We start from the raw sequence: 26,889 nt of genomic DNA, 5'->3' as shown, positions 1-26,889 counted from the left end.
AAATAAGATGATAAAGAAAATAAATCAAGTGGATTTAATATAATCAAAAACAGATAAGTATATGGAAGAAGCACTCAATAAATATGGCCTCCTTAGCGCAGTGTAACCAAGTGCAAAGATGGCAATACTTGGTTGCCGAAAACAAGAAGACAGCACAAACGAACGGAGTCAACAACAAGAGCCGTACAGTTATTACTCCAGTAAGGAGACAAAGAATTTTTAGGATATCCTAACATTACCACGTAGGCAGCTACAGCTACCGGTGTAAGTTCCGGGTCCAGGATGTAAATATAAAAGAGGAGTGTTATCGAGTATCTATGATCAAATTCAGAAGGGGAAGATTAGTCGCAAGATCACTCAAGAAAAATTAATGGCAATTCCGTACACGTGTTTCTGGCTATTGGCTTCATCATTGTGGTGTAGTCAAGTATAAAGATAGGCTACACTTGGTTGCCGAAAACGGGAAGACAGCACAAACGAACGGAGTCAACAACAAGAGCCTACCGTACATTTGTTACTCCAGTTAGGAGACAAAGAATTTTTAGGATATTACCACGTAGGCAGCTACCTGTGAAAGTTCCGGGTCCAGGATATAAATATAAAAAAGGGGTGTTCTTGAGTGTCTATGATCAAATTCAGAAGGAGACGATTGGTCGGAACTCGATGGCAAACCCAGACACGTGTTTCTGGCTATTTTTTGATACTTTCGAGAGTATGAAAATACCAAAGTGACATAGGTTCTATTACAAATAACTCATTGTTCACCTTCTCATAAATGACTCTAAAAAAATTAGCAGGAACTTTCACGAGATAATTTTCGGCAAATTTCTACTCGACATGTGTGTCGGAAAGTTTTTTTCTGGGACAAAACACAACTACCACAGAAAAATCCTTAAGGTCCTGTGCGAAAGTGGTGAGCATACAGCAGCATACATGAGAACAATACTCCAAAGAAGATCTGATCTATAAAGCATCAAAAGTTGCTGGGGTGTGTATAGTTTTCTGGTTCGGAACAATGCTTTTGAGAAGTGGCTTCTGCAATTCCAGCGACATGATAGTCCCAAGACATATTAGTGTTTATTTTAACCCCCAACAAACTTATCGAAGCAGAAAGTGGAATTGTCTGACCTGATATTATATCCGGTTCGGAGACATTTATCTCTTTGGAGAAAACCGATGCTTGGGTTTTTATGACATTGAATTAATAATAATAATAATATTCTTTATTCGGTAGAACACAGGATTACAAAAAAAATGAAGAAATATCAATTACGCTACAACATTTCCTATGCAAACTGAAAAGGCGGAGTTCATCTTGAGCACCTGGAGTGCACAAAGATGGTCTTCCACTCAACCTTTGAACCTGGTTATTTTCACCCAAATTTGAAATTACTTTTAGATCCTCATTAAGATGTGCAACCTACTGCTGCTGGTGAAGATGTGCATCCACCGCCGATGTCCTAGAATGACGAGACAGGTGTGCTGTCGTCAGCAAAGCAACATTTTGGATTCTTGTTTTTTTCCAATAAGTTGTTGATATACAATAGAAAGTGGGTTGGAGACAATATAGATCTCTAGAGAACACCAGCGTTAATTTTGAAAGTATTCGAGAGCTATCTGTCGACGGCCACTTGCAGGGAACATTCTTTCGGGAAACTGAAGGGCCATACACAAAAATGATCCGACAAGCCATAGCTTCGAAGTTTGGCCAGCAAACCCTCATGCCACACACGGTCAAAGACTTCAGAAATATCAAGCGCTTCAGTTCTTGACTCTCTATATTTCTCAACCGCGTTATTCCAAATATTGGTGACATAGATAGAAGGTCGCCTGTTGATCTTTGTTTCCGAAAGCCATATTGATGTTGTCGCTCAAGATGTTGAAGCCTTCTAAATATTTAAGGATATGGTGGTTCACGGCTTTCGATATCACTCATAGCAAAGCGACTGGTCTATAGTTATTTGGAAGATTTTTCTTGCCCTTTTTGGGAATAGTCTGAACTTGAGCAATCTTTCAACATGAAGAAAAAACCCCTTTCTTGTAAGACAAGTTGAAAAGTCTACAAAATACCGGTGCAAGTTCACCAGCGCACTTTTTAAGTATGATGACGGGCACTTCATCAGGGCCAGACGCCTTGTTGATATTGAGAGCTGTTTCAGTATTCGCCCCTGACTAGACGTTGTCGAAAAGTATTTTCCGGCATTGATGATTCTAGCATGTGAATAGTGGGTGGCGCCTTTTCCAGTGAAAGAGAAAGTGTATGTACCCCGTTAGATGAAAGTAGAGATCAATTTCAGAATAAGTGAAAAATGATTCAATGTTCCTTATCAACAAATAAATGTAAACTAGAAATTTGAGATATCGAAACCTAATGAGAGAGTTTTTAATGACTTACATCATTAATGAGAAACAAACTCTGGATAAACGGCATCATGTATTTTTTTTCACTGAAACATAAAATATAATTAAATACATCAGCAAATATTGTTTGTTATGCAGTAAGTACGACTCTATACACTCTCGAACAGAGTTCCCATATTATCTTGTCTGAGGTCACTTCCTATATGCAAAGAGGTTATATATTGTTGGGTTCCTAGTGTGGGTTGTTTTGCTAGAGTTCAGATTTCAATTAAGAAAAGAAATCAAATTTGAGGTTATTCACCACTCTCCCTAAAGTAAAAGTAAAACTGAAAGTATTTTGTACTGAGTTGAAGCATTTGTTTCTTTGTTCTATTTCCTTTTATAGAATTTCACTTTTTTTCATATAAGATTTTTTTAAACGTGTTTTTTTTTCTGTTTGTCCATGAAATTGTTGTTTAACTCATTATACTTCATATTTGAAACCTCGAAATTTTATTTTCCTTGGACTGAGAAAAACACCATCCTCGTAGAGTAAGATGAAGTTGATAAAGAAAAAAAAGATTAGAGATCTCTCAGTCAATCTATCGAAAAGAGAATATTACATGAAAAGTATTTTAACTAAGAATAAAATTCAGTTAGAACATATATTGAACCATATAATGAGAGAAAATTATAAGTACAGTAGAATTCATATATAACGACTCAGCTTATAATGACTATCCGTTTACAGCGACGATAATGTTTACTTAAGTTTAGTTTCATATTTAGTTATTGAGAAAATATGCCGTTTAGTGCGACTCCTGTTTAAGCGACCAACCGCTTAAAGCGACCATTTCTCATGATAATAATATATCCGGTTGAAACGTTGCGCAATGTTTTGTTTACACAATCTACGCATCAATACCTCGGCGCACTCCCTCTTCCTAGGTACCTCTATTGATAGGTACTACTAACAGGTAGTATTCTTAGGAACCTCTATTGATAGGTACTACTAACAGATATTAATAGATTGATTTTACGCCAAAGGTTCCAGTATGAAGTCTTTGTCACTTGTTGTCCATAAAGTTCGACAAAATGAATTTTGTGAAGCGAAAGTGTTTTGCAATTGAAGAAGAAAAGTACAATATTACACCGATTAGAAGCCGGTGAATCAAATGCAGCCCTTGCAAAGGAGTTTGGCGTTTCCCATTCTACAATATCCACAATTAAAAAGAATGAAGATAAGATCGAGTCGCTGTTCAATGCCAATTTTTTGAAATGCAAACGTGTAAGGACTTCTACTCATGAGCAGTTGGATAAGGCATTGTTACAGTGGTTCAAGCTTCAGCGCGACTGGAGAATACCCCTTAATGGACCTCTGCTACAAGAGCACATCCCCATATTACAGACTTGAAAAGCATAACGCTGGTGTTTTTGCCTCCACACACGACATCAGTGTTGCAACCCATGGACCAAGGGATTATTCGAGCTTTGAAATCACATTTTCGTAAAAACGCCAGCGACGCGAATATCAAGGATAATGATGGTGATGGTGCCGCACCAGAGGAGATTTATTCAACCTTGAGTGTGTCTGAAGTTTTGAAGGCTGCGGAAACGCTCTATGTGTTTGTTCAGACTAATTTGGATGATTATGTTATGAAAACAATGATGTCGCGAATTCATAATGCTGTTCGACATTCTTACTGCCAAACAGAAGTTTGTCAAAAACAAACTCAAATAACAGACCTTGTACATATGTTTGTACATTAGGACAATTAAGAACTATTAAAATGAAGCATATGTGATTTCATAAAATGTTTTATTCACCTATCGATCAGCAATCCGAACAGCTAACTGAAAAACTAATGAATTAATGTACAATTTACTACCACAAAATCAATCCGTTTTGTGCGTCGTCCGATTAGTACGACATAGTATATCCGGTCCCTTGAAAGTCGTTATATCCGGATTCTACTGTATATACCAAATGATCAGGTTTCAAAACACCTCCTCTTCGTGCAAGAGGCTGAATTCAAGTCCCTTCCGGAGTTGCTCACATCCAAAATTTCATATGGAGAAATCCGCATCTGGTGACAGCAGCTGCCAAAATCAATTTAAAAAGAATAAATAAACCAGAAACGAACATTTATTACACTGGTGACAACTGAGTGGGATTTCACGAGGATTTCTCGGTTAAGGGCCAGTTGTATAGGTCTCGTTTATAGTTCAGTTTAAACTTGGGTTTAAGCTTATATTTGAACTTAGGTTTAAACCGATAAAATGCTGAAATATCATTTATATATCTTCCAGTTAAAGACTCGTAGACACGACAACATTGACAAGTGACAAGTGAATTGAAATTGACCTGCCGTCGTACATTGTCGTAAATGCCATATGCAATTTGTTTCATAAGTTCATAATCTGACTCTGTTATAAAATGGATTGCATGAGCTACACTAACAGGAGGTCATCCAATTTTTCCAAGCAGGAAGTGGAGGAGCTATTACGGCTGGTGAAAATCCATAAGGACATTCTGGAGTCCAAGAAAAGTGATGCCGTGACATGGAGGGGAAAAGGAGGAATGTTGGCAGAAATTGTGCCTGGAATTTAACACAAGCAAGAACACGAAAGAACCCCGTACCTCCAAAGTCCTCAAGGCAAAGTGAGAAAATGTAAAAAAGAACACGAAGAAAAAATTTGCAGCAGAGAAAGAGGAAATTTACAGAACAGGGGGAGGAAAAGGGAATTTTCTCCACATTACAACACAGGATGATGATTTAGAGGAGATCATGGGCATTGCCGTTACGGGTTTGCAGCGCTACTTTGACAGTGATTATATTGATGTGTCGATTCGCGGTAGAAAAAGTCGGGGTCTTCTTGGGTTTTCCACAATATTTATAACATCTACCTCATCTTCCTCTTCAAATAATATATCTTCAAATATTTCAAATATGTCCATTATGAAAACATGAAAATATCTGGACGCGTCAAATATTTATAGGTTATAATACATAAAGTAACCACAAATAGTTGACACATCAGTATTCAATCCGAACATGTGTTTAACCGACGCTTGTAGTTTAACTGCCCCTCCATCCATCAGTTGACAGTTAAAATCCGAATGGCAGTCACAAACACCTATACAACGAACTTCATTCGTTAAACCAAAGTTTAACTAAGACTTGTGGTTTAATCTGAACCTATACAAGTGGGCCTAAGAAATCTAATTCCACTGTTCAGACTAGTTTTTATTTTTTTTTGTTAGTTATTACAACAATGACAATATTAAATACCTGTTCAAAAGAACATGATTCTTGAGTAGAACCTGTTATTTTCCAGTGATGCACATTGAAAAAAACGGCTACTATTCACAAATATTTTAGCGATTTCAAGTGTTATGACATCAAATTGAATTATTTAGCAAAAATAAGAAGTCATATCAAAAAATGAAAATGTAGGCGTAGAAAGATATAATTGTGATAAATTATAACCAATTTACTTTTTCAAGCATGGCAACAAAAACTTGTAGTCAGGGCTACAATTGCCAGTTTATAGTAACGTTTTTCAGGTTATAAATACATGCAGTTGCACAAACAAGATTTCACACTGAATAGACTAAAGTGTGTGTTTTTCAATACCGCAAAGTACATTTTCAATCTATTCGGAAATAAATACACATTAGAAATAAAAAATAATCATAATATAGGAAACCAGGCTCAATTTTATGAAAGTGTGAAATTAGAGTAATTCGAATGTCTCAAGTTGAAATTAATAATACTTCCACTTGAAAAATCGACTCTGAAACTTGTACTCTGAAGCGATTTTTTGCTGTGTGGTTCGAAACTGTTCAAATTTAATTATTGGAAATGAAAAATTGTTGAAATATTTCTGATGTAAGTCAGAGAAAAAGTATATTATTTTATTACTCGCTCAACTTATTAACGATAAACTTTATTCCACAAGTAGTGATCAGATTTGACGCTTGTCTGTTGCACTGTTACACATAAAGTTCATAACGTCGAAAAAGCAAGAAAGAAAGGAATCAAAGTCCTTTCGATTCGCGAAACGCTTGTCTTCAACGCCAAAGTATAACGTCGTATAGTTTTACGAGCAGAATAAAGCCGTGTCAAGAGCGACATTATAAATTCGCCTCATACGGGAAAATACTTATCCCGTCTCGCGCTCACTTTTATAGATTCCCTACTGCTAACTGACGCATATGTCTTCATCGCCACATAAATATGAGAAATTTTATAGGCGGAGAATCGCTCGTAAATTCACGAACTTATCCTCTCAGTACTTGGGAGACTATCATTGGAAAAGTTATACTCGTTACCCTCTGGAAACTTATAAATCAGGAATAGTTCGGCAAGGCATCGGGTCGGAGACTTTTTCGACTATTCGGGGATCTTTAGCGAACTTCGGCCGAAAGTTCGACTTTTTTTATTTACATTTCCTATTCCTGATCGAAATGATGTATTTCTTTTTTGGTACTGTTGTGTAGTGAGGAAATGATAGAGAAGTTTCGTTATAGGCCTCTGGGTTTTTGAGAAATCGATTTATAATTTCTAATTGTGTAATTCGCACTGAGTAATTCCCTCCAGACTTCAGAGACTAGCAGAGTTTATTGCAATTGTTTTCTCAGTTATCTGACATATTTCCTTATAAATTGTGAGTCTCACGTTGGAGAGAATTCTGGATAGAATTTAGAAGCTCTCTTGTCGAGAGAAACGGTATTCTTGTCAAGTGTTCAAATCATTCATTATATTTCATTATGAAATATTTTGGAGTGTTGATGTGATCGTTTTTGAACACTCACATATTTTATTTTAAATGAAAATATGTCCAATTCATTGCGTTCGCGTTTCTATATTTCATTTCATCCTAATTTGTGAAATGTGTTTCGAAATTGCATGTTTGGTTGAGAGTTGTAACAATGAATTTATATTCAGATAAAATTCATTATATTCATATTAATATTTAGCAAATGAACGGGTATTGTTACCCAGTTTCGATAATATTCCATGATGAGTGGAACGGTAACATAATGGAAATATCTGATGTTCGCAAATGATGGCTGCATATGTATGACATACATATGCAGGCATATGCAAGAGAAAACCTTAAAATAAATTACAATAAAATAAAAATTCAAGCAAAACATTGGAAATTTAACAGTTAAAATGAAATAAAAGTTAAAATATTCCAAGCCAAGTTACTTCCCGACGTTTCGATTGTTAGTATCCACAATCGCCTTCGGGTTATTTCATTTCAATTGTTCAATCTTCAATTTTTTGTTTTACTTTCATTTATTGTAATTTTTTTTCTGAATGGTTTTTGCTTGATATAATTGTTATTTTCAGCTATTCCTTTTAATTTTCATTCTTATTTGTTCTTTCATAGATTTAAAATCATATTATATCATATTAGACAACTAATTTTTTGTAAATATCTCTTTCCTATGGGATTTTCGCTATTTGTATTAATTATCAGTATTGTAGAGAAATAAATTCCCAACAACTTTGTGTCAGAAATTTGTTCATACGTTGAATTGTTTTCGAGATAGAGCGCTCAGTTACAGTATCGTTTGAGTTCAACGCTTTATACCTCAGTTCCATAACACTAATACACGAAGAACTCTGGAAAGATGGAAGTGGAACTATAGAAATGGTTTTTGAAAGTCTGGAATTCACGAAATTAAATGTAAGACTGCGATGCAAAATATTCTGGACAGACTGAAATATCTATTAAAATAAAATATAAGGAACACTTCACACACCCAACATATGAAAGACCAGAAAAATCAGTAGTCGCCCATCATATTTTGCAAGAAAACCATTCCATAGACTGAGGATACACTACAAAAACACACTTTTGTCTATTTTCCACTATATTTCTTTATTGTTGACCGGTTTCGGCTATTATACCGTTTTCAAAACTAACTGATTACATTTAAATCCGAGTAATTTATACCTATATTATTCTAGCATAAATGATTTGATATACCTGATATATCTGATATACCTGATATCCGGTACCTGCGTTTCATATACCTGTAAAATCCGTGAACATAACAAAGCTTTCAATATAATGTAGGTTTTGGGATCTGGACTATAGGTTCAGGAGAGGACTATTGTTTAATTCAAGTTGTTCGTTGAGGACAATAGAATTGGGATCTTTCTTTGACCTGTTTATTTCCATAGATTCCAACAGATTCATCATTTTCCCTTTTTCGCATACATGCATACATGCGAAAAAGGGAAAATGATGAATCTGTTGGAATCTATGGAAATAAACAGGTCAAAGAAAGATCCCAATTCTATTGTCCTCAACGAACAACTTGAATTAAACAATAGTCCTCTCCTGAACCTATAGTCCAGATCCCAAAACCTACATTATATTGAAAGCTTTGTTATGTTCACGGATTTTACAGGTATATGAAACGCAGGTACCGGATATCAGGTATATCAGATATATCAGGTATATCAAATCATTTATGCTAGAATAATATAGGTATAAATTACTCGGATTTAAATGTAATCAGTTAGTTTTGAAAATGGTATAATAGCCGAAACCGGTCAACAATAAAGAAATATAGTGGAAAATAGACAAAAGTAGTGTATCCTCAGTGAACATGAATTTCCACAAAATAAACAAGTCGTCAATCGAAGAAACATTCCATAGACTTCAGTTCATTAAGATTATTTAGACAAGTTAACAATAGTCATCTAGATGCATACTTATGAGAGTGTAAAAATGAGTAAACATAATATTATTATGAATAATGATGGTGTTCATGTTCGAAAGAATTTTTCTTTCGTGTAATTCAATGTTTATATGAAAGTAGGAGGACTTTCTTTCAGTTTGTGTTTGAAAGTTACTTTTCTGCATGATCTACAACACATCCAGGTATAGAGTTACTCATTTTAAAATTGATTACTTCCTTCCTTTCTTTGGAAGATTTTCACATTTTTTGTATCAAGATGGAGTAGTAGAAAGCCAAAAACTTTCTTTTCCAAATATATAGCTTATTAAAATAACTATCAGATTTACCTGAGTATTACATAAGGACACATTGTAAACTTAATTTAAGACAAGTGGTTAAGGCAATATTGTGAAAGTAATTTAAGACACTCAAGTCGCAGGTACCTAGAAGAGGTACCTATATGTTATAAATAAAGATAACATTGTAGGTATTTTTATTTTAATCTTCCTCTTGGATATGATTACTTTGTGATTGAAACACGTGAACACGTGTCGAGGTGTTAAAATAATGGTTTGGTGTTGGGATAAAACGCCAGTAATGTCCAAATGAATTGCTCAACATAAGACTGTGGTTCGCGATGTTGATGAGGAAATCGGGATTGCAGTCCTCTTTAGCTTGTGGCCAGTGTAACGAGCACGCTTATCTCAATGCTTTACCATACCAGAGCGATGTCAATGAAGACTGAGCCTTTTACACCGAAATCATGGAATACCTGATGACAAATGTTGTTGAAGACGATAAAGAACAGGATTTTTAAATACTACAGCGGTTGAGTTGACGTGGATACTTTGCTCCACTCATTCAATCGACCGCTGGTGAATCGGTGCTTCAAGCCGCAGGCCGGACGACCGATTTTCACTTGCTGTCGTCAAACTCGTGTTAGAAATCACACGTTAAAAGGTAAGACTTCGTTAGTCCTTAATAGCACCAGTTTCGACTTCTGAGTTGTCGTTCGTAGGTGTGCGATAGCTGGTTAACGTTAAAATCGATTTAAAAACAATTTTTGTAATTTTCATTGAATTTATCAATTTCCACAATGAATATATGAAATGTTCTTTAATAAAAAATTAAGAATTTCTTTCTTTTTTTATTCATTTGAGATGTTATGAATATAAATTGCGATGGAAATTATAATTAAGGTATTTTTTTAACAATTCTGTAAAAATTGATGCGTAAGTAGAATAATTATGAATTGAATGTAATACTTTCATAACAAAATTGATAATGAATACAAATAGCGAAAACCCCATAGAAAACGAGATAAACGCAAAAAATTGATTTTTGTGACTATTGACTTTAGATTTCAATAGTTTGAGTTTAATGTACTATAGCCATTTTATAGTTTGAAATAATGGTCACATATGATGCAGTGATTGGTAAGTTATCCAAAAAGATACTATATGAATCCTTATAAAATTCAATATTTCAGTTACCTTAAGCGCGTTTCATGCACATTATAATAATTGCCTCAAATCAATATCTCAGGAGTTGGCGCAAAATTCGAAATATGCCTATAAAATAAAATCAAGCAGCCTCATAAACCGATGCGACACCCGTTGTAGTCGCGCTGCTCTTGTTTTACGTAGTGAATCACTATGAAGGTTAAGGTATCATTTTCATTTCGCGGTAATTTTGAGTAGATTGATACTCACTTATTTTAAAATTGAATTGACTATCAAGAATTCAAAAATTCCTTCCCTACTTCCATGGCCAACACTCACATCCCAAATGATGAAAAGAAAAAACAAATCAATGTTGAACGTCGCACCAGCTGCGTATCGTCAGTAACGTCGCCGTCGTCGAGACGAAACGACATAACGGATCTGATGAGATTTCCTTCCGTTAAAAAGGAACGTGTTTAACGATACCATTTTCCGGAGTTGTAAAAACGCCCTCCGGATTAGGATTTCTGCTGCTTAGCAGCGTTATTAGGTTATCCTCGGTAATGAGAGTCGCCGAAGTCGTTTATTTTTTATTTCTTTCGATGCGAATTGGGGGCCGAGCGGATGTAACTTTTTAGGCGCGTTGAATTTTGTTTTTGTGTGATGCAGCTGACCACCGCTAGAACAATCCAATTATTCACCTCACTATTCCATAAGGACACATTGTAAAATTTATGTAAGACTAGCAGATGAGGCAACATATGAAAATAATTGTATATAGCTTAAAATATTTCAATTAGATTTACCTGACTATTACATAAGGATACATTGTAAAATTAATTTAAGACACTCAAGAAGCAGGTACCTGAAACAGGTTCTTATCTATAGTAAAATAGGGATAGCTTTGTGAGTATGATTAGTTTGATTTTTCTCTTGAAGATGACCACTTAGTGATCGAAACATGTGTCGAGGTGTTAAAATAACGGTTTGGTGGAAAAACCCCAGTAATATTCAAGGAATTTAGTTGAAGTTTACAAACAAAAATTTCTCATGCGTGAGGAAGTAACTTAATCCTTGAATCTTGTATTGGTGCTTTGTAGCAAGTTTGTAATATTATTTTCATGAATATTTGTTGTGTCCATTATACAGACATTTTTTATCTAAGGATCCCCTGAATACTTAATACTAATTTCTGCCCCATTTAGGCGGTTTTTTATCACTAAATTCCTAATAAAAGATATCCAGTGTGTTTTTTCTTTCAGTATTCCTAGTGATCTTCATTTTATATCGATATAATTTTTATCGCTTTTATCAGTTCTCGTGATAATCTCACCCCTCAATATTCATGTATGAAAGAATGACGAATTCAAAAAATATTATGGTTCCTGCCAAGCTATGAGAATATTATCGATAGCTTGAATATTCATAGATTAAAAAAAGGTCCGAATTCGATACCCTTCTTTGATGGGAAACATCTACATCCGCACCTAAAACCGAATGCAAAATCCATTTCTTGCACTCCCAATTCAATATTTTCCTAGAAAATTTGGGTGCTATCGATGACGAACAAGGGGAAAGGTTTCACCAAGACGTACTGACAATGGAGCAACGTTACCAAGGCAGATGGGATGCAGCAATGATGGGGGAATATTTTTGGTTCCTTATAAAGGAAAACGGTGAAACATATAAACGAAAGTCAACATTCGCAAAAAGGTTATGCACAAAAGACTTCATTTGAATGTTATTTCATGTGTATTGAAAATAAAGTATGTTATCCTTAAAACATAGTATTTATTTCTTGTATTGAACTTATATTTCCCTATACCTAATATGCGAACATGTTTGTATAAAATGAAAATAACTATAACTCAAAATCTTTACGTGAGGAAACATGTTTTATGTTGAAGCCGCAGTCAAGATGCTCCAAACTCTCATGTATAGCCATTATAATATTATCCGCAATTTATTTTCCTTATGTACTGCCTAGTGTTATCTATTGATTAAATTCAGTCTTAGAATTACTATTACATATGATGTAATGAACATGATACTAGAATTTCAATACAGTCTTAATGAACTAAATTTAATGTTTAGACGTTATTTGGAAAAACTGGTGCCACAGTAGGATCCAGCTCTTCATCAGATTTCTCTGAAGTAACGTCTGTATCCAGCTCTTCATCAGATTTTTCTGAAGTAACGTCTGTATCCAGCTCTTCATCAGATTTCTCTGAAGTAACGTCTGTACTTGCCGCCAAGCATCTGGAATCTTCTATTGGCTTCTCATGAGCATCATTAGCTTGTGTGTCACTTAGGAGAGATTCTGATATCACCTCCAGCCCATCTTCATCAATATCTTCTGGGTTTGTCTCTGGATCAGGATACATTTCATCGTGTTTCACTTTTCGAAAATCATGAACTTCATTGTCTTTCTTGTTTTTCTGGGCTTCCATTAGAAATTCATATCTCACTAAGCAGTGTGTAGCTGTTTTCCCAACGGTCTTCGCTATTATTCTCCATTGTTTTGGCATGAGCTTGGCTAGATATAAAAGTTTTTCATCTGCCTCTCGGGACCATTCTGTTTTCATAATAATTGGTTCAAGCCATTGGAACCAACGAGCCTTACATTGCTTAGCAGATTTTTTGTGAAAAAATGAGGCTATCCTGGACCATTGGTTTTTTCCATTTTTCCTAATGGCTGCTTTGAGAATTTCGTCCTCCTCACTTTTCCAAATAGCTCCTTTTATCATTACTCGAGGCATGATGGAATTATTAGACTTGCGAGGTCTCAACACGAAATACAATTCTTCGCACTTCGATTTAATGTAAACAGGAACAATATTTAATACGATGATACTGCCTGATACTGATTAAATTCTGAAAATTAACTTGAAAGTGATGCCTTTATACTACTCAACAGTACCTGAGAATAGGTACTGGTGAGTACCTATTGAAACTTCTCAGGTAATTTCTCCAATTACCTGCGAAGTCATTTCTAGCAAAAATTACTACCTGAAAATGTATATGGATTATTGATTTGGATAATTGACCACAATTTTGATGAAAAGATACCTCTTTGAATGATTTTTGAATAATCGAAATATTTCAGTTTGAAAACAAAAATTCACTAATACAATACGAGACAAGCGGATCATATATATGTACTTATCGATGTCGATTTTCTGTTTCCCAAAAAATATAGCTGAGTAGAAACTGGAAAAAATACACAGTGACTATACATTTTTCAAATAATAAATCCTATAGTAATTAAAATGAAAATTGAAGTTGGCCGCTTCTTTTCAAGAGTTACTTTCGAATTCCGGTGAGTCAGACGAAGATAAAATTCAATGGAAAATCACATAGTGCCCCCAATATTGAAGAATTTCATACAATGATAATACCTTTCTTCATCAATTTTTTTGGTTATCATCCATGTGGCGACGCATGCCGTGGTGACGGATAGCCATGCGCAAGCGACTGTGTAATTCTCTTTCCGTTGGTTGGGCGGTACCCTATCATTCTTTCTATAGTGTTTACAGTTGTGTTCCTTGCTACACTGAGCTCAAACACTTATAGTATTTACAGGTGTGTTAACTATAATGTACAAAACCTGTGTTTTACCAAATACATAATTTTCAAAAATAATTGAAATGAAATATGTCTGACAATGATAAGTTTCCAGCCTCCTGGAAAGAAAGAACAATCATACTTCGATACACTATGGAGTCATCAGTAATTTGATTATATTTTTATATTTTATAATTGAAGAGTGTATTGATCTTTACATTGAGCCTGCGTATATTTGGTATGTCTCAAGGGTCAGTAAATCTACTCTCTGGGTGGATTAGAATTTGCACAATTTTTATATTATATAATATTTTTAAATTATTCATTGAATACTTTCATTTTCATTCCTATGGAAAATAATGAAGTATAACACTTGCTTGATACATTTCATAAAGACTGACAGAATTGTATTTAAAAATCAGCTGATAGCGAGTAGCGCAGGAATGCTTTTTTTTTAAATCAATTAATTAATTTTCTAATGATGATGAAATTCATATTGAAACAATCATTATTGATAGTTGTAATTTAAGATCTTCAGTAATATATTGCAATAACTAACTAATATTGAGTTTACTAGTACATTAAAGCCACATTACCATTTTTTTCATATAAATTTTGTTCACATACAGGGGTCACAAAATTGATATTTCACATCTCCCAGGCTCACAATTTTTATCATCCAAAGATCCTCTGAATCCTTAATACTAATTTCTGCGTTTCTCCCTCGATTTCTCATAAAAAACTTTCAGTGTGTTTGTTCTTTCAGTATTCCAAGTATTCTTCATTTTACATTGACATCATTTTCATCTCATTTTTGCAAAAAAATTATGGCATCATAATTTTCAAGTATTCCACACGTTCTCGTGAAAATCTTATTCCTCAACATTCATGAATTGAAGAATGACAAATTTAAAAAAATATCGTGGCTCCTGACTGAACACACACACATTCACGAATTTATTTTAAAAAATGCTCCAAATTCAACAAACTGTTTTGTGGTAGATATATCGAAAAAATTGATATTCTATTTTGGAGGTCGTGGAATTTATGTCACGATGAAGAAAATTCACTATGCGTCCAAAACGTCAATAATAGATATAATGTAATAATAATAATATTTATTCACACAAAAAAATAATTACAGAGTATAATTTAACAAATGCAGCATTATTATGAATAAACAAGAATTTACAACGAAGGCAGTAGGTACTGCTTGTGTGTGGGCGTATACAACATGAGTATACAAACAATAAAATCAAGCATACAATTATTGTGAGAGCAAAATAAGTATAATTATTAATGGAGACTATCACACAATGTATTTACAGAAATACACACACTCTCATATAGCATGTACGCTTATACACATTAAATTAATCGCAATTCTGCTCATTATTGGGCACATTCGCAATATTCTGCAGACAAATTGATTTTTGCACTACTACTTAAATACATATTCATATCAAATTTCAGCTCTATAGGTGCAAATTTGGTGTAAAGAAAAATATTTGGGTAGAATATATTATCACAACAGACCACGTGAATCAACATAAATACGCTTTATGCAATTTACCTAGTCCAGATTCAGGTATTAGCCCACCAAACTACCCGAGTCAAAACAAATATGCTTTACGCAGCCGTTATATTCAGTCGTCGGAGATTAACTCAGGATGTACAAACCTCTGAAGAAGCTATCCACTCGCGACAGCGAAACGTTAGGAAAAACTCTAAAATTCGACGGCCTTCAATATCTGAAGAGATAGTAAGTCATTCTTTACAAGCTTTCAATAAAGTGATGACAAAAGTGGAAACAGCACTTTGCTAGCAGTACCGATTATATTTCTCTCTCGATAAAATTTAGTATCATATCAGATGAAATTGAAATCTTTGTTTCATTCTCCTTGGAAAATTTCCATCGTAGGGTAATTTGAACAAATGTGCTGTAAAAAATTGTAATTGTTAGTAATTTGGAATTCACAGAACTATATAACAGAACTAACAAAATAACAGTAACACACTATATTCAAATTGACTTCCTTCAGCCTTCCTTATCATGATTACATATAGATGGAATGGGGGCAAATATGTAAGTTGAGAACATTTTCGAAATTACCTTCATGCAGTGATAAATATCTTCTGGTAGTTTCCTGGAAGAACCGTCTGCCTGGCATATCGATTCCAAACCTCATATAGGAAAGATAATTTGGTCGTTAATTACTTTCTGCTCCAAACTCCCAATTTCCAGAATGAATTTGCTGACATATTTTAAAGTGAGAGCATTACTTCTGCCCCATTAATCGCAGTACGTTTTAATACCATCCGGTTTTCCGACACGTGTTACTAATAGGAAAGAAGCTCTGGATCAGGATTGATTTCCTTCATTTTTGTGAATCTCGATGGGCAATGTGACTTTTTGTTCACATTTCGAAATGTTAGGTGTTTGCGAATCAAAGTGTTATTTATATACAGGAATAGTATTTTGGATAGAGAGGCGTACACTCACAAATATTCTGGTAATTCTGAATTTTTGTTATGTTGTTGAAGGTGGTTAGTAAGTATTCAAATCCATTTTGAACGATTTCTTGAGAAAAAAAAACTGGCACTTTCTTCATATTTTCACTTGTATTTTTTTTTTTGGTTGATTCCAGCTACAAAAAAACTACAACGATATAAGGAACAACATTTATTACAATTGAGGTTACTGAACTTTGTCTCTGAGAGTAATTGTTTTAGACTTGTCCGCTTGATGACCTATTTATTTTGTAGGAATTCTTATTGAATATGGGATAAAGAATATATCTTTTGTCTAATTTCTACTGAGATTTTCATTTGTAGACCAGTTTCGATTCATTAAACTATTCTCAAGTAAACTGACGCAGTTTTATCAACAAATCTTCAAATATACAATGATATAGTCAATGTCTTTTAAGTACCTGAAATAACAACATTGTTACCTGTGTCATCTATATCTCAGCTGAGATATCACAATAATGAATATTCAACTTCTATAACCTATCAAAATTACCAACTATTCATCCAAAAATACTACTTGTGGAATTCTCCACATACCGATGGATCCTAAACTAGTTGTCAGAATTCACAAATTCAAAAGGAGAGAGCTTCATTCTGGTGTTTGAAATTGGGGTTTTTATTGAATTAATTTTTTTCTAATGCTTCCAACAAATGCATCTCACGTCATTTACGGCACGCATAAAGAACTTTAATTTTTTCAAATTTATTGTGTGGTTTGTTTCTTGTAGATGCCATATATATCTGATTTTTTATCTGATAACACATGCTCACGGTACCTTATGTTGAAATTTTGGCCTGTCTGGCCTATATAAGCTGCTGAACTGCATTCTAGTGAATATATGCCCGATTTTTTCCACTTATCTCTTTTAGGTTTGGGTTATTTCAGGTATCTACTGCAAGTACTGAAACGACATTCACTGTATTATTTTATATTTGAGTATTTCTTTATCAAAATGCGTCAATTTACTTGAAAAAATGGTTTAGTAATAAATAATAATAAATAGTAATAAAAACATCTCAGTAGAAGTTAAACAAAAGTTATTATTTCATCTTAAATTCAAAAGTTTCGGAGTTATACCCTACAAGAAAATGACATAAAAATACGTGCTGTCGGGAAATGTGTTAAAACTGGGATTCTTCACTTCGTTATAGTCTATTTTGGGGTTCAAATATCGAGATATTTTCAGGAAATTTAGTGACTTTCAATTCTACTGATTACCCTTTTGCTATTGTAACGTTATATTAATATCTGAAAAATTCAATAATAACTTTACAGTGCTGGGTTGAGTACGGATTGTTTTTGGAGTGTTTCTTACATGTTACATTTGTTACACAGCAAGTTTCTTGAGGCAGACATTATGCATTATGCAGGCATTATGCATTAAATACTATTTCTAATAAGAAATCTTTCGTCAAATGGCGGCTCTAGATCTAAATCGTCGTTTTATTCCTCGTCCACGATGATTTCCTCACGCTCTCACATCATTACCAACACATAATTTGATAGGGCGTATAACAGCATGCCTAACTTTGTACGAGCAGCGTTACTTATTTGTTCTTTTGTATGTGTTATGTCGTTTCTAATATTCAGTTATTATCATTATCATAATTATTATTCATTTTCTTAACAATAACTGAAGGTAAACGTTCTAAAATCAGCAGTTTGCTTTTTCGAAAGGTGCGATTTTTTATTTGTGCTTTTTTCCGAAACTATCAGTCTTGAAACAAAGTTAAGCAATTTGAATTGTAGAAAATTTTGTTCTGTAAGTACAACAATAATCTAGAACATTTTTTCAGCTGAAATGCACCTGTTTGTGCGAGTGATAATTGCGTGAATAAATAATAATTATTCATGTGTATTCATTCATGTATTCATGTGAACTGTACATAAAAACTCACCCGTTTTTATCTGCGTTCTCTCCTTTCTCTGGTGAGGTAGCTGATAAAAGGTAAGGAAAAGCAAGGAAAACAAGATGGGATCTTCTATCCACTATTTGTTGACCGATAATCAGATGAATAATCGGGCACGATTCAACGCGGTGGAACCATGCAATTATTATTCTTGGTTGAATTTTTAAAACACTCTCAAACACTGATTTTGGTATAATTGCGGGGAAAAAGCCTTCCACTCTTCTCTTTTCAACGTGCGATCACGATATATATTCTTTTACTTTTCACAAACAAACTTTTTATGCCAGTTGCCTTGTTTTTTATTCAAAGGGTAAAGCCTGGTCTACACAACAATGAGTCCTGCGCTTTCAGCACCTAAAGAAAGATATAAGTGAAGAGAAGTAAACGAATGTGCCTATTTTTTTCGACCCTTTTTCGGTAGTAAGGGGAAAGGAAGGGTAATTCCTGCATTTAACATCTGAAACCTTAAATAACTATCCTAGACAACATATCAGAAATTCAAAACCTTTTGTGGATAAACCCGCTCTTTTTGTACTCTATTTTTTGGACTAAAATGAGATTTACACAAAAAGTATACGTATTGATGCAACAAGAAATTTATAAAATTTATATTGTGAACAAATGTTGAATGGATCGTGCCTATATTAGGTGGAAATCCATATCAATCCTGCTTGAGAAAGCAATTGTATAGCGGAAAACATGTCGCGGTTTGGTGAACCTTTTATAGTGAATATAAAAAATCTTATTTGTAAGTATTGGTAATTAACACAAAACACTTGATTGAATTTCAATTTCCAAAGTATGTGTCTTCTTCCCTTCTTCAATTAAAATTGAGCCCTCCGGAATTGGAAAAATATAAAATTGGTAAATAAGAAATATCTCGCTTTCGCCAAAATTTTAAATTCAACCCCCTGTTCACTCGCCAAATTATTGCATGAGATTTGAAAATTTGTATCTATAATCTATAGTAAAACTTCGGGATTGTTTATGTGGATTTTCATGTTTGTTAAAAAATTATTTTATTTTCAATGAATTATTGAATTCTTCACTGTGAAATTTGTGAATCAAAATATATTATTACTATTATTACCCTCAAATAGGGATGCTGGAGTCAGACCTCTCAATGCTCCCGAAGCTCCGACCCTATCAGAGGACGTATCAGCATCATCGTTGTGTGAGTAACTATTTGATCAGAGAATCGTGTGAGCTCTGAATAATACGTAGCGAACAAGAATGAGAACTTTCCTCATTTGTGAGGCTGAGTTTTTTGCCGTTTTGATTTCATTCCACCAAAGACTCCTACAATCATAAAAACTATTTCAATAAAGTAGTCTTGATATTTCATTTATTTTTTCCACTTTTAGAACACTTTTAGAAGCCTTCACTCGGAGCTACGAATATCGTTTTTTTTATGGTCGACAAGTGCTGCCTTCGTTAGGTTTATCGGTATATCAGCTGAAGGGTGAAGAAAGAGACGATTTTTGATGTCTTGAAATACATTATTATTATATCCGTAGGAATCGACAGCGATCAAAAAAAGATGGATGTAGCCGTTACTACGTGGTAGAAGATCATCGTGAAAAATGATAGATAAAACTTTCCTTATAGGACCAAACTGCAGTAATACCATTAATTATGAATGAAAGTAGTAAAAAACTAGAAAGTTTCATTTCTCATTTATCATGACAGCGATTTCTCGACTCCATTCATTTCACAAAACTGAAAAAACAAGCCATTTACCAGCTCTATCTCACTTCAAAAATCAAAGATGAGCATCATGAGACATTGACATACTTTGGTAAAACCACCAATACTATCGATTGGTTTTTAAAAAAGATAGACTTGGACGTGGTTCACTGGACAAATATCAATTGAAGAAAATTCGTACCAAACCAGAAAAAAAAATTTGGTGTCGTCCAGATCGGGAGTATATACATTGAAATGTGTTTCTTGTCCAAAACTTTTATATTGGTCAAATCGGTCGATTTTTTTTTCAAAGAATAAAAGAGCATACGATTATATTTTCGAATGAGATCACCAATAACCCATTTGTGAACTATCTTTTGACAGAGGGGCCTACGCTCAACCCCGACTGAGTTCAACCACGAGTTTGTATCGAAAAAAAAATATTTCATGTCCTTAACGATATTTGAAACAAATATGAAAATTCACCATTTAATATTGTATTTTTGTTCCAGGTAACGAAACGACTTAGAATAATACGCAATTTGAAATTCAGAATCTGGTAAGTTTGACATACTTCAATACTTGAAAGTAACTTTTGGGTACTTATATTGAATAAATAATGAATTTGAAAGTATTTGCGAACCTCAATTATTTGCATTTTCAATATTCTTACTGTTCCGAAACTAAATCGTTCAAATTCAGAGGAATTGAAATGCCGTAACAACAATATGTGAGTAATTATTTTCACAACAAATCGTTTCTGATGATGTTACCTACATTCAAAGGAAAATTTATTCAGTCTATTTTATTTGCATTGGGGCGCCTTGTAATATTGAATATTCTTTTTATTTTTTCGTTAGTGATTTACTGTTGATATACAACTCGTTAAATTCTACAAATGCAAATAATATTCCTTTCGAGTTCATATAAATATACCAACCGATTGAATCAACATGAAATGTGGAGCGTAGGAAATGTTTCGTTCTTTCCATCATTATTTTCGTTGTTGCGAACTTCTATGCTGTTGTTGAAGTATATCGAATAGATCAGGAAAGCTCATATTTCAAGAAATATAATCATTAAAATACTATATTCGTTAGCCGAGATGAGGTACACACTCGTTATTTTATTCCAGAAACATGATTCCGTGATTTAGCCAATTTCGTGTAGTTAGGGATTCGTATGGTTCGAATTTGTGTTGTGTAGTAATTGGATAATATTTCCATGGGATGCTGGGAATTCGATCGAGTTATTTTAGCCCAGAGGCGCAGTCGTTTTCTTAGATCCAGAACCTGAGAAAATATTGACGTGAATTCGAGTAAGGGTTTCTGAAGGGTTGTTCGCCAGCTGATGTTTATTTTTACAGGAAAATAAATAATTTGAAAATAATGAAATTCGAAACAATCGTTTTCCAATCTTTGGATTTGAACAATCCAAATTGCAGCCTTCTTTTTATATTTCATAGAAATGAGAGGCATTGACGGTATTTTTTTGTATAGGTTCCAGTAAATGAATCAAAATCTTAGCCTGCGATGTCTAGAGATTGTATTTATATCGAACATTCAGTTGAATATTCAAAATACTTCATTTGATCAACTGTGAACATCAGATAATTAATGACAAAAACTAGAAAATAAACATATATTTATTGGCTACTTCAAATGAGGAATTGAACGAAACATTTTTCAAACTAATTAATACAGTTTATCGTATGATTTTCACTATAAAGAGTTTTACAAAAACCGCGACACGTGTTTCGCATTACAATAGCTTCCTCAAGCCTAAACTGAAAGTTCCTTCTAATTTACAACCATTTCATACTCTAATATATTACCTACTCGTATGCCTACTTTCTAACGAATAACTCTACCTGAAAAGGTCAGGTATGAATTCATCAACTATATGAATACATTTTCCGAAAGTACCGTAAATTTACCTACTTAACTATTTTCACCTGGAAATGAACAGATTCAATAATGGCGAATTATTCAATTCAGTTGTTCATGAGATATTGAGAGTTTTTGAATTTGTTTATTTTTATACTCTCCAACAGGTTAAGTTTCAAACCTTTCTTCTGGAAATGCAGGGGGTTGTAATCATGGTTGAATTCATGCCCCTCTGTGATTAAATGAGTGGTATATGTGAAATTCATTTTTCTATTCTGGAAACTATATTTGTGTTCCTTTATGCGGGCTTTGAGCGTTCATCCAGTTTTATTCGAAGAGAAGAGGATTAAAGTTATAAAACCTCAACCTACTATAAATATTTCAGATTTCCTTCGCAACAAAGGTGTAAATATTGCTTTCAGAACCAACATCTTAGGCATACACATTACGAATAACAAATATAAAAGTTCAGTTTCAGAAAAATCGGGAGTGTATAAATTATCATGTGGGTCATGTCAGATGTTTTATAAAGGTTAAACTGGAACACCAAATAATAGTTATAAATACCGAGTTCTAAACTCATACTTTCAATTCAGATTTGATATGGAAAATTATGATCATGCAATATATAAATTAATGGATATGAAGAGAAACCTTCAAATGTCAATTCTCATTAAACAAACGCCATCATGTCTTATCAATCATTTATATTCAATATAATTTCCAAAAAGACATTCATAAGGTCAAACTCAGAAATATAATCTACTAATTTCTCCATCACAACAAACTATTAGTTTCGAAAGAAGTATTCATATTATATATGAACCCTGCAATATGATACCTCCTGAATTTAAAAACTATAAAATTTTGAAATTCAAAATAAAAATAAAATTATTCCTTCTTAATAGGTGCTATGCCTTTATATAGTTTTTCCACTTCCCTTTCAGAAGGAAATAGTAAACAATAATTTTTCATTACAAAAAGGAGTGTTTATATAAAAAAGGATGCTTATTTTGTATCCAGAAGTGAAGCCATTCATTATTATTATTATCATATTTGAACGTGAATCTATGGGGTTTCGTGGAGAAAGAAAACGTCAAATTGAAAACCTGTACTAATCTGTTAAAATCTTGTGATACACTGTTCAGAACCTTTGGTGTAGCAATAAATATTACTGGAGTTTTTTCCCAACACCAAACCGTTGTTTTAACACTTCGACATGTGTTTCAAACACCAAGTGATCATCTTCAAAAGGAAGATAAAAAATCATACTTACAAAGCTATCTTTATTTATACCATAGATACCTGTTCTAGGTACCCGCGTCTTGAGTGTTTTAAATTAATTTTATGTGTTCTGATGTGATAGTAAGGTGAATCTAATAATTATAAGCTATATAAAATTAATTTGACAAATTGCCTTATCTACTAGTCTTTAATTAATTTTACAATGTGTCCTCATGTAATAGGTAAATCTAATGAATAAAATATTATTTTAACAATCTATATAGTATACTATTAGGTATTAGTCCACCATCATTATTCATATTATTATTTTTACTCATTTCTACACTCTCATAGGATCTAGATGCCTGTTGTTGTTAACTTGTCTAACTAATCTTAATGAACTGAAGTCTATGGAATAGTTTTGTTGCAAAATATGACGGGCGACTGCTGACTTTGTTTAACATTTATTTAACAAATTTAATAAAATCTGATAAAATATGTTTTTTCGTTAACTAGCTGTCGCCTCCCTAGGAACAATAACTTTCAAAAGTCGAAGTGCGAGCTAACGACTAACCAGGTTTTTTAACCTTTTAACGGGTGATTCCTAACACCTATTGATTCAACATTCAAAAATATCAAATTCTTCCAATAGCAAAAGTATGAATGGAATATAGATAGGCATCCCTGTGTGTTCAGTTTTCATCCAACCTTGCAGTGAAAAGTCAAGTTCGGTCTTGTGTATTTAATCAAATTGAAACACGAATAACTCCATTACAGAAGTTCAAGTGACTTTGAATCTGTTAATGGGGTACGTAGTAAGCTGGATATTGCGGCATGTTCAACATCAACATCGCAGTTTTATCCAATTGGCTTCAATTCAATTCCCCAATCATGTTTCGTTAGGCACGAGAGGATGTTAGTTTCTGTATAATCGATTTTGATGAAACTTCCTGTTTGTACAACTCTATAAAATCAAAAAGTTGTTTTTATACTATCCACAATTCATTAAATGAATTTATCATTAAACCATTTAGTAAACAAAAGAAGGGTCCTTGTTTACTGTTATGAGAACAAAGCCTTTTGCGTCAAATATAAACGTTTACAAAAACAATAAACAAGTATTTTGGGTATTATATACAAGAGAAAATACTAATAGGAAGTTTCTGGTTGAGCGGAAATTGGCCTCAAGGAATGAACTTTACAACTAATGGAAATGGACCAATTTTTCCAAAAAGTCATGCTATCAGTTCAGGAATGTAACTGGTACATGTGGTACATGTGAGATTCAGTAGCAAAAATACAGATGAGAAGTTCCACACACTTTTGTTACCACTGGATATTGGAACCTTGAAACCGTTTGATAAACAGGTTTCGCTTCGGCATAACATCAATAGATTTACTACCACAGTAATAAATAATAACGGCATCACGGACATAGAAATTAACTTCAGATATACCTACACGGTAGGTTGAATGAACTAACGCCTATCAGAAAACAACTACTCCCCTGGCTAACACCACGAAGGGCGTTGGATTATATCCGACAGGCGTCAGTGCAGGAATATTCACAGGAAAGTTCCTGCATATGCACTTGGCTATACAACTGAAAGAGTCGACTTTCAATTTTGGAACGGGCACACTTCCAGACCGATCTCGGGCTCATTGGCCACTCATCAGTTCAAGATAGTGGCCATCATCGACCCAAAGTCAATGATATTCTATAATTGTAAATCGGAATTCTTTCAGAGTATTTCATTCCTCTTCCTAAGTTGGAGGAGTTGCAGGAGTTAAAAGATTTCAAACCAAGTTATGTCACTACTACACCACGAAACATTGTCAACCACCTTCAAACAAATATTATAATAAGATAAGTCATCGCCTTTTTGTACCAAAAAAACAATCATGGAAAATAAAAGAAAATATTTTCAACGTCTTATACAGAATATATTTTGGAATATTTAGGTAGATATGTTGGAACATTATACTTCAGAATATGTATATGTATGATGGTTCTATATTTGGTATAATACATGGCTAGGATTTTGAGATGAAAGGAGGATATTTTATATAATTGAAGGAAGATTATTTTTGTTTGAGCAGAGTGAATGTATGGCTTTGTATAAAAAATGAAATGAGATGTTTCGACTTTTTGTCATTAAAGGAAATTATTATGACCTCTCTCGATATCTACAATTCATAACAGTTTTTTTGGCTTGGGTTCAGTCTAATTTCATGTCAATAAGTATTGGGAGTTGAATCTTTGATTTAGGTCCATTGATCTAGTTCAACTATAATGTTAGTTATACTTTTCCATAAGATTCCGTAGATTCATATTTAGTTTTAGGTACCTATTGATTCATATGTTGATATTTTTGATTTTTTTTAGGTAATATTCCATAACTATGTTAATAAAATTTTCCAAATATACGTATATTCTGCGTCAACTCGAAAAGTTTGCAAACATAGAAACCCTATTGAGTGCCTTTACATGGTCTCATACAATCCTATTTGAATCACGGTATCATTCTATGGGGTGATACTCCAAACTCGAAAAGGGTTCATTATTCAAAAGCGGGCTATAGGAGTCATATGTAACGCAGCACATAGGGATTACTGCCGGCCGCTGTTTGCCGAGTATGGAATAATGTCTGTACCTCCCCTATACACATACCACTCACTACTACATATACACAAAAAATGCCTACTCTACTAATGCGGAGTTCCATAACTACAATACCAGAAATAAAAATCTGCTAAGAGAACCAAGGCATCGTCTAAACAAGTCAGCCAGAAACTCTGTTGATATTAGGATATACAGTGCTTTTCAGATAAAAGTATCCACCTTTCATAACTTTTGTAATACTGGTATTTAGGAAAAATCCAAAAACACGTCAATTTATGTTGGAAGGGGCAAGCATTATGGCTTATTTAAACTTACTGGAAAAGCCACCCCCTCACCCCTAGCATCATCCCTTTTTTTTTAATTACTTCTCATATTTTTTATGTAAAATTTGGATACTCATCTTTGAGCGGATTTCAAAAATGTATAATATTTGTAGGTTAAAGTGGTTAGTTTATGAGATAAACAATTTTTCTTTTAATAGCACAAATTTTACTTATTTTTTACTTTCACCTTATTTGCCTGTAATAAAATGGGTTGTACAACAGTTCAAACTCTTTAATCTTTTTAACTGTGCTATTTATTATGAAGTTACAATAAGTGTTCAAAATGAGTACCATTCACTTCCATACAATGGTATAATCTATTTTGAAATGCCTCTCTGACATTGCTTAATACGGCTGGATTTAATTGTCGACATTCATTTTCTATCCTCTCTCGTAAATCATCCAGAGATTCTGGTTGGGTAGCATAAACTTTTGTTTTTAAATACCCCCAGAAAAAGAAGTCTAGGGGTGTTAAATCCGGTGACCTAGGTGGCCACTCCATCATCTGCCCTCTTCTACCTATCCAACGAGCGGGAAATGTTTCGTTTAAAAATTGTCGGACAGGCATAGCATAGTGTGTGGGAGCTCCGTCTTGTTGAAATACCAGTAAATCTTCGGAAAGGTTATCATCATTTTCTATTATTGTTGTAAT

The 26,889-nt window shown here is 33.7% G+C and overlaps 1 long non-coding RNA gene across 4 annotated transcripts in view; it reads left to right on the top strand.

Moving 5' to 3' along the window:
- The window catches only part of LOC141485747 (uncharacterized), a 726,844-nt gene that overhangs the window by 405,425 nt on the left and 294,530 nt on the right, over positions 1-26,889 (top strand). For 3 of the 4 annotated variants that reach the window (XR_012467407.1, XR_012467408.1, XR_012467409.1), the window contains exon 2: positions 20,694-20,740. The exons of the other annotated variant lie outside the window; for it this stretch is intronic. This is a non-coding gene — a long non-coding RNA (uncharacterized lncRNA). The remainder of the gene's footprint in view (positions 1-20,693; positions 20,741-26,889) is intronic. 4 annotated transcript variants of the gene reach the window in all.

The sequence above is a fragment of the Leptinotarsa decemlineata genome, unplaced genomic scaffold (genome assembly GCF_025532065.1).
Source record: "Leptinotarsa decemlineata unplaced genomic scaffold, Ldec_3_MD MMD2_tig00026330_RagTag_RagTag, whole genome shotgun sequence".
NCBI lineage: Eukaryota > Metazoa > Arthropoda > Insecta > Coleoptera > Chrysomelidae > Leptinotarsa > Leptinotarsa decemlineata.
Note: the sequence above shows the minus strand (reverse complement) of the source record. Positions and strands in the feature narration are given on the sequence as shown.